Below are 9,747 nucleotides of genomic sequence, written 5' to 3'. Positions count from 1 at the left end.
TGGCCAAAATCATGGAGGAAATTAAAACATGTTACTGTTACTCCATTTGTTGATCCATCCTTTTCTTAAGTGACGTGACAAGTATTATAGAATAGAGTTAGTATCATATTTGAAATTTCACGTTCATTAAGAAAATCATTAAATTTATTTAAGTAATAATAAATACTTTAGTAAATTGACTATATTACCCTTAATTTAATATCAATTTTCTAAAAATACCATTAAATTGAAGTAATAATAATTGATCATATACAAAAGGTAAAGATGAAAAAAAACATTTATTACTCCTAAAACTACAAATGTGATAAATATTTTAAAATAAATTATTTTTTTAAATGTGATAAATATTATAAAACATAGATAATAAGTATTACGGACGGAGATAGTAAAAGATTACATTAAATTCATTTTGTACTGTACCGGATGAGAATGGACGTATGGCTCCAAATAACTATGAAATGTCGTTTTGCGGTCACAATTAATACAATGGACAAAGGAACGAAAATCATTTGACTCTCTACGGCACAAACTCCCTCTGTGTTAGGTAAGGCAGCACCATTAATGCTTCTCTTCCTTTTACAATAATCATCGTGTAAGGTTTTTACTTCATGATTGAATAATTCTTTCAATGTTCAATGAATTCAAAATGTTTTTATATATAAATTTTTGATAGAATTCAATATAAATGAATTTTTTATATTTGAAATAAATTTAAGAATTGAAAATTTATTTATTTTCATTACTAAAATATTATTGGCGTAATAATTTTAAAAAATTAGGAGGTGGAAAGTTTTGTCATAAAATTTTAAAATATTTAAGTTTGTAGAATTTATTTGAAAATTTCACATTTTATTTATAGAATTTGGTTTAGTTATATTCTAATCAATAGAATTGTTATTCGTAAAATTTATCTTTTCATTTTTTTTTCATACCAAACATAAAAATTTTGAATTATAAATGAATTCTACAAAATTTCACATTTTACAATAAAAATTTTGTGGAATTCATTGGTTTCAAACAATGGGTTAAATTATACTCTTTCCATCTCAAAGGATAAATCAATTTAGTTTCATTGTTTTGTCTCAATATATAAGAACACGTTGAATATTTTAAGAGGTAATAGAAGATTCTTTTTTAATTTCAACCTTATTTAGATTAGATATAAGGCTAAATCACAAAAAAAAAGCATGAAATTTTACATTTTTGATAAATTTTGTAACGTCCCATTTTTCTATGTCTGACATAGTAAGTTGTGACATCCTACTAAATCGAGTCGTTGCTTAGAGTCAAGTCGGGCTGACCCAAAATCCGGTTTGAGCTATTAGAGTCCAGAGTGGGGTAGAATGGGATGTAACTGAAATAAGGAAAAGAAGTGGACTTACTTGAATAAAACAAAAAGATCAAAGTATAAGGATTAGGATTTAGTTGCACTAAAAGATCAAGCTTAGGTATTAAGTTGTAACATATTGACACTTGAGATACCATTTGGTAATTTTCACATAAAAATCAATGATATTTTGGAGATGTACCCGTGAGTTCCATTTCATTTTCCTTTCTTCATCCTTATCTTCATCTCCTTCATCTACTTTCCTCTTCCACCTTCCTTTCTCCATCAATTTTAATGGTAGTGAAGATTTTAATGGTAGTTAAGCCTTAACTTCAACTTTTATTCTATCCACGTAAGTAAACCTTCTTGAATTTCATAATTGAATTCTTTGGTGATATTTTTAGAGTATTCATAAGAATTCTTATTTATAGGTGAAGTGAGCTCAAAGGTAAAAGGAAGCTAAGAAGAAGATTCCAAGCTTGTTAATTGAAGGTTTGCTCTCTCTTTCAGTTTAACTAATTTCCTTGCATGAGCACTTGTGTGGTGTGTTGATAATGAGAAGATATGTTGCTTAATGTTGAGTAAAAAGACTGAAAATGGTGAAAAAGCATGAGATGAAGTGAATAAATGAAGTAGATATTGAGCTCATGCTGAAACAGGTTTTGCTGGAAAAGTAACCAGTAACTTCACCATGATTTTGACCCTATTTAATGATGAAATTAGGAAGTGGCATAGAAGAGTTATTTGTTCCTCTATGTGTTAGCTTTCCATTTTTGAATCACCCAAATCGGAGTTATAAATTGAGAGATATGACCAAAATAGTACAGACTGCGCAGGCTGGAAAACACGATGCGCGCTCGCGAATTTCATGTCGAGCTCGCGAATTGTGCCTGTAAACTCTCTGACTCATTTTGTGCTTCTCACGCTCGCGAATTTCATTGCGCGCTCGCGAATCTCACCTGTAAACTCACTGACCCTCATGTGTGCTTCTCGCGCTCGCGACTTTTCATGGCGCGCTCACGACATGTGTTTTGATGCTCATTTGGACCTCCTTTTCTATGCAATTGTATTCCTTTGCTCAACTTGTATGCCTCCAATCATTTTAAAACAAAAAGACAACATGAACACATGTATAAACACAAAATGCAAGCATGCAAATGATGTGAAACTAACATGATGCAATTGATGTGAAACTAACATGACACAAGTTGCCCGCTTGGCGAGGCTATCAGCATACAGGTAAGCAGTATGGGTTATGAAATTATGAAGCAGTTAATATGCTTTTGTTTTATATATTGACATACCCATATTATGCTCCATTAAGGTTAGGTAGAAACCACGTAGATAAGGCTATGTCGCGACATAAGATAGCAGATCTGCGCCCCATATAGTTTGGTACTCCGGCTACAGGCCGTTGAGTGGATATGATTATATAATGGCTATAGCAGCCCAGTCATACAGTATTCATCCAGTTTCATACAGTTTTTCTTATCACTTTGGTTTCACTATAACCTTATGGAGCTATACAGTTATATTGACTACAAATTGCATTATCATACAGTATAATGAGCAGCAAGAATGATAATGAAAGTATCATGATATGTGTGCTTACATTCCATATGTGAGTACATGTTCATGTCTACGTATGTATGTGCTTATATGGTTCTTTATTCGTTGCGATATTCACTGAGTTTTAATAACAGTTGCAGAATTCATACAGCATAAAGAACATCAGGTAAAATCATGAAAGTATAATGCTATGTATGCTTACAAGTTTATTTATTTAATTCTTAAGGAGCCATACAGTTATGAGATTTTATTAATCATAACTTATATGATATGACTAAAAAGTGCATAAGTCATACATCATAATGAACAGCAAGTAAGACAATGAAAATATAATATTATGTGTTCTTACATGTTTATTTATTTAATTCATACAGCATAATGAATAGCAGGTAAGATCATGATAGTATCTTGATATGTGTGATTAAAGATTCATGTAAAGGAGTTATGAGATAATTAGAACTCAATTATTTATGTTATGAATTAGAAGTTTATTCTTTGCTATAAAGATACATTTATGTTGAAATTTACTGATTCTATGATTATCAATGCTTTTATGAAATTTTATTTTAAGTGAGTTGTCATCGCACTTTGTTAAGTATATGAATTATGAGCACCACTGAGTTTTATACTTAGCGCGTCGATTTTATCATGCGTAGGTTGAAGATCGTGGTTGCTACTTGAAGACTTGAAGAGTACTATCAAAGCAGAAGTGACTAATTTGGGAGTAGTAGATTGAGAGTTATATAATTAAGACTTATGGCATGTATAATTATTACATTGTTGGAGCTTATGTAATTGGAAATATAATTGATGCATGTAATTGTTTTGGCGTAAGTATTTGAAGATAAGAATAATACTTATGAAATGATTGAATATGAAATATTTTAAAATAGTTGGTATGATTAGTTCATGAAGACTTAATATATGTAATGAATGCAATTAATTGCTGGATATTAACTGCTCTTGAGGATTTATACAGTTATAAAAATATATAAAGTGCTATCGTGTTATGATGATTATTTGGAGATGTTGGAAGTTTGGAGTTTAATCGGGAGTGTTTTGTATTCATATTTAGCATACAGGATGATATCAGCATGACAGGACATAGGTTCAACCAGATTGTAGCGTCTCGACTCGGTTCATTCGGGTTAACGGGTGGACCGAGAAGGGATATTACAAATTTAGCCAATACTTTTAATTTTATCAATTACAACCTTAGACTATTTTTCCTTGTCAATTATGGATTTCATCCAAAGTCCTTTAATTTATTGCTTATTTGGCCGTTAGTTGGCCCCACAACACGCGAATTTACATCCATGTGAATATTCTTTAGCTGACCATCCTTACTTTTAGAATTTCTAAGTTGAAATACTATGTTGTTAAGACAATTTTATTCTCATCTCACCACAAAGCTTGAAAGAATTTGGTATGACTTTATAACTAACTGACTCTTGATGGACCATCAACGAGTAACTCATACCTTTAGCAACCTCAAGGTTCGCCAAGTAGCTTTATTTGCTTCCATAGCTACATCACTCGACTGCACTCAATTGAGACAACTAGAATTGACAATAAAAAATAAATACAGGGTATTGATTGACAAAATTAAAAGTGTTTGCCAAATTTGAAACAAACTTAAATGTTTAGGCTTTTTTGGATGATCAAGTCTAGATATAATAACTATTTTCATAAGTTACCATTGGTTTTGAGATAGAGTATTTTGGTCAAATTACCGTTAGTTTTGCAATGAAGGATAATTTGGTGATTTTATTATAATTTAGGAGAATTAATTGTTCTCTTAATCTCATGCAAAAAAACTTATATTTTGTGACGAAAGGAGTAATAAAAAGATCATTAATTTAACTAATTTACTCTTTATCTCTGATCACTAATAATATATATATAAGGATAAAAGTAGAAAAAATTCTTTAATTATTCCTTAAATTTCTCAAAAAGACTTATATTTTGTAGACAAAAATATTACTTTCTCTGTCTCAAAATACTACAAGGAGATTAAAGAAATAATTAATTCTCCAAATTATAATAAAACCAAAGGTAATTTGACTAAATTATCTTTTATTTCAAAATCAATGGTAACTTATAAAAATACTTATTGTATTCAATATAAATAAAGAATATTGAATAGACATCATTTATTAATTCTTAAAAATACTCAAAATGACTTATAGTTTGGAATGGAAAAAGTATTTTAAAATGGCTTAAATATGTGAAAAGAGGAAATATATTTTTATAGGGATGCTCGGTTAAGTGAATCACGATTCTGGTTGATCAAACTTGAAATTTTTATTGGAACGGGGTATTTCTGAAAGAATAAAGTAGAAATAATATTTAAAATTTTTTATTTTTATTAGTTTGGTATGGAGTTAGAGCTATGTATCCGATTAGTATTCTCCTTCTTTCTAAGGAAGAATATTAATGCGCCCTTGAATTACATTTTGGACAAGTTACGGTTTGGATTATATAATTAAGTTGTTACAAGTATTCTTTTATGCAAATGAAAATTTGATAGAAATTTAAGAAAATATTAATAAGTTCCATTAAGGACCTTAGGGTCTCAGGGTGTGTTTATTTACAAAAAATAATTTTCTATTTCTATAAAAACTGTTTTCTTAGAAAATAAAAATTAGAAAGTAGAAAACGGAAAATGCATTCACTTTGTAACAATAAAAAATATATTTTTTAATTTAAAAACTTCATAAACATTATTCATAATTAAAATTACAATTTTTTAAAATTTTTTAATTTTTATTATGGATTATTTATAATAATAACATCAATTTTTATCATTTTGCAAAATTTTTTAAAAATAAAAGATATAATATATTTGTTATAATAAAATTAATTATATATTAAAGAATAATATAATTTTTTTTATGTTATTTAAATATTTTTATAGAAAATTTATTTATAGATACTATAACTTCAATTATGAAAATGACATTTTATAAAAATGGAAAACAGTTGGAAAACATGTCTTTTATTATAAAGAAAAACTATGAAAAACAATTTAAAGCTGTTTTCTAAACCTTAATTAAAATTTGGAAAACTGAAAACTTTTGTATAGTTCTCTAAATAAAAAACTGATTTATTTAAATATAAAACTCTGTTTTCTAATTTTCCACCCTTAATTTTCAAATTTAGAAAAATAGTTAAGAGTCTCGCGAGAAAACAAAAATAAGTAAAGAAAGGTATTTAAGAGCACTATCTGAGAAAAAGGAAGCTGAAAATTTTTTATATAAATTATAACTTTTTACTAGAAAATCAAATTGGAAAGGTGCAAAAAAGGTTTTTTTTTCTTTTTTTTTTTTTTTTTGAGAAGAAAAAGAAGGGGATAAATAAAGCATTTTTTTTTTCATATTCTTTATATGGCAATAAAATCACTATTAAATTGAGTTCAAAATTATTTCAATGGAAATCCATTAATTGTATACGAAAATTGGTATGTTTATATACACTAAACTCACATATCTCCTTTAAATTTGTTTGGTTCATATGTATTTTTATGTTTAATGAACTATAACCGGCACCTTAACTAGTTAATAATTAGTAAAATTAATAATATTTTAAAATATTTCAGTTTCTTTTAATAAGTAATAATACTTTTTTTTTTAGTATTAGGAAGGGGATTTGAACAAGATAAATTGTCAGAACATGTATATTATGCCTTGGTGTACATTAAAGCTTCTTTTAATAATTAATGGAACTAATAATATCATTGATGTTATTTCAAAGTAGTAACTAAAATTATAATATAATTAATATCTATATGAACTATAATGACATTAATTTTTTTTTAAAAGACAATGAAATTAATAATACCTTTACTATTTTCAACTTTTTTTTTAATTTATAAAACTTTTTTATCTATATTTATTTTGCCTTTTCATTATTTTTTTATTATTTTATAATTTAAATTTTTAATTTAGACATTGATAAAGTTAGAATTAATATGATTTTCGATATTAATGACTTCTCGGTTTTTCAATCATTAATAAAATTAATAATATTATTCTAAATTATTACCTCTATTTCATATTACTTGTCAACTTATGTCACATTTGTGGTTTCAAGGAGTACTAAAATTTTTTTATGTTTATCTTCATAATGACCAATAATTATTATTTCAATTTGATGGTTTTCTTGGAGAATTAATATTAAATTTAGGATAATATAGTCAATTTACTCAATAATTTATTGTAACTCAGACACGTTTAATGGTTTTCTTAAAGAATGTGAAATTTCAAATGTGACAAATATTATGGAACAGATGTAGTAATGAATAAAATAATGACATCATTAATATTATTCATTTTTCAATAAATATTGTTGTTAATATTTTTCAAATAATAGAAAAATTTGTATATCTGCGCAATTCACATGTATATGACTACTAATTAGTAAAAAAATGAAGCTAAAAAATTTTGTTATAGATACTAACCGTTTTTCTAAAAAATCTAATTAGAAACATGCAAAAAACAGATTTCTTTTTTTTTTTTTAACATTTTCTTTATATGGCGATAATAACTAAGGGTGGTCACGGTTTCAGAACCGTCGGTTTCGGTTCCAAAAAATTTGGAACCGGAACCTAATAGAAAATTAACGGTTTCGGTTACGGTTTGAAACCGAACGGTTCCGATTCCGATTCTGGTTCCTCAATGGTTCCAAAATTGACGGTTCCGGCTGGTTCTCTGGCCGATTTTCTGACGGTTCCTGCCGGTTTCGCACCGATTCAGGTCGATTTTGGACGGTTCTGGCTGATTTCAGATGGAACTAGAACCGTCGGTTCCAACTGAGCTAGAACCGCTAGTTCACTGTTCGAAAAATGGTGGAACTGGAAGCGAACCGGTTTGAACCGATTTTGATTCTAGTTCGGTCCGGTTCTGGTTCCCACCGGTTCGGAACCGATGGTTCTAGTTCCGAAAACCGGATTTTGGCCACCCCTAATAATAACTACTTTCTTTTTGAGAAGATCGGCAATAATCACTACTAGTTAGGTCCAAAAGTATTTCAATGGGAACTCATTAGTTTTCTTTTTTTGTTTTTTTTTTGAAAATATAATTTATTAATACTAATATTAAAAATTACAAATGTTCATTTAGCCGAGACATAGAACTCTACTATTAATAGGTAATAGAGTTTGCTTATCTTTTTACAAACTAAAAAAATTCATATTCTTTTGAACAATGAAACCAAAATTAAAAAAGAACTCATATTTTTTTGAATGATGAAACTAAAATTAAAAAATATTCTAGATCTCCTATACGTGGATGACAAAAAAATTAAATTTTCATATAGCAATTGGTCCGTTAATTAATATGGATGACAAAATAATAACTTTTATGGATCTCATATACATAGGTTGTTTTTCTAAGAATTTACAACATACAACGAACATAGATGAATTTACAACACTATACGTCAATATCGAACAATGAAAGAACATGCCGCACTACGAGGCTCCATTAATCAAAAATACACACCTACAACGCAGTAGTTGGGATTCCGGCCAAGCGAGCATCTCATCATATTATTTTAATTAGTATTAAACAATCATAAAGAAGGGATCACACTCAAAAAAAAAAGGACAAAAGAAATTCCAAATATGAAAACAAAAGAAATAACAAAACCAAAAAAAGAACAAATCTATTGTAGGAGACGTAGATATAAATTTATCAAAATGAATAAAAGATTGAAAGCGAAAGAAGGTGAAGCGAAAAAAAAGTACAAAGTAGAAGCTGCCGTTGATAAAGAGTGACAGCGCAAAACAAAACTAGAGTTTATGGAAACTCATTAGTTATATATGGAAACTAGTATATATATATTATGTTTAATAAATAAAACCAGCACTTTCTTTTAACTCATTAAATTAGTGAAAATAATTATAATTGAGAGAAAAGTTAGGTAAAATTTAAAATTACAATTAAAATTAAAATTCAAAATACTACAAGAAAAAAAAAATGAATTTAGAGCACAATTAAAATTACGGCAAAGTTTTAGTTTTTTTTTTTTTTTTTTTAATGATCTAGCCAAAATATTACAAAAACCATGTACTTTGAAACCTTTTTTCGTTCTACAAACTTGATTTTTACCCAGATGGGATTAGAATTCAGAATAGCTAATTTGTATTACATGGAATCATCAAGTTTTGATTCGCATCTTTCTGGTCAACCAAACGTCCCGTGTGAAAGAGTACAAAGAAAGAGGTATTGGCCTTACGATGGAATTTTTGAAATTCAGTTAAGCATTGTCCAATCCAACCATTTGGACTTATATATCTGCACAAGTAACTTAACAAATACATAATGCATTCCCTTTCAGAAAACACAATAACAGCTGCTAGTATTTTATTAGCATTCCCCAGACAAAACACGGCTTTACCTAAATATAAAACGGAATTAAATCGATTTGTGCTATGATTCTAGTCATCTGCAGAACCTCAATACTGAACATATACAGAGCAGGTTTCCTTAGGTGCAGCCCCACGGGTTGGCATAACCGCAATTTTTCAAATAATTTTCGTTGATATCACAATTCACAACAGACATAACCACTATTGCAACAGAAATAAGGTTCCAAAACAGAACATATTTCAGTCCCGCCCACTGTAAGGTTCCACTACGGAATGTACTGTCAAGATTGATGCTAGAGTAGATTCTCAACCCATGACCAAAACAACTTTTTTTCTTTCTCATATTGAAAATATATACAGGTCTATTGGAGAATGTACAAAAACCTAACCCAGACTTGATTAGTATGGAATGAACTTTTACAAGACCGATTTGATTATCAATTTATAGATTATAAGTTCATTAGCAGTTAGCCTATGCAAA

The 9,747-nt window shown here is 28.4% G+C and overlaps 1 long non-coding RNA gene across 1 annotated transcript; it reads left to right on the top strand.

The window, feature by feature from the left end:
- Positions 1–1,555: 1,555 nt before the first annotated feature.
- Positions 1,556–3,715, top strand: LOC149496345 (uncharacterized). The gene is made up of 3 exons (XR_016320783.1): positions 1,556–1,679; positions 1,759–1,819; positions 3,553–3,715. It is a non-coding gene; the product is annotated as an uncharacterized LOC149496345 (long non-coding RNA).
- The last annotated feature ends 6,032 nt before the right edge of the window (positions 3,716–9,747 follow it).

The sequence above is a fragment of the Jatropha curcas genome, chromosome 5 (genome assembly GCF_041381405.1).
Source record: "Jatropha curcas cultivar XTBG-Jc1 chromosome 5, XTBG_Jcur_1.0, whole genome shotgun sequence".
Classification (NCBI taxonomy): domain Eukaryota; kingdom Viridiplantae; phylum Streptophyta; class Magnoliopsida; order Malpighiales; family Euphorbiaceae; genus Jatropha; species Jatropha curcas.
This window is presented reverse-complemented; position numbering and strand designations above follow the sequence as displayed.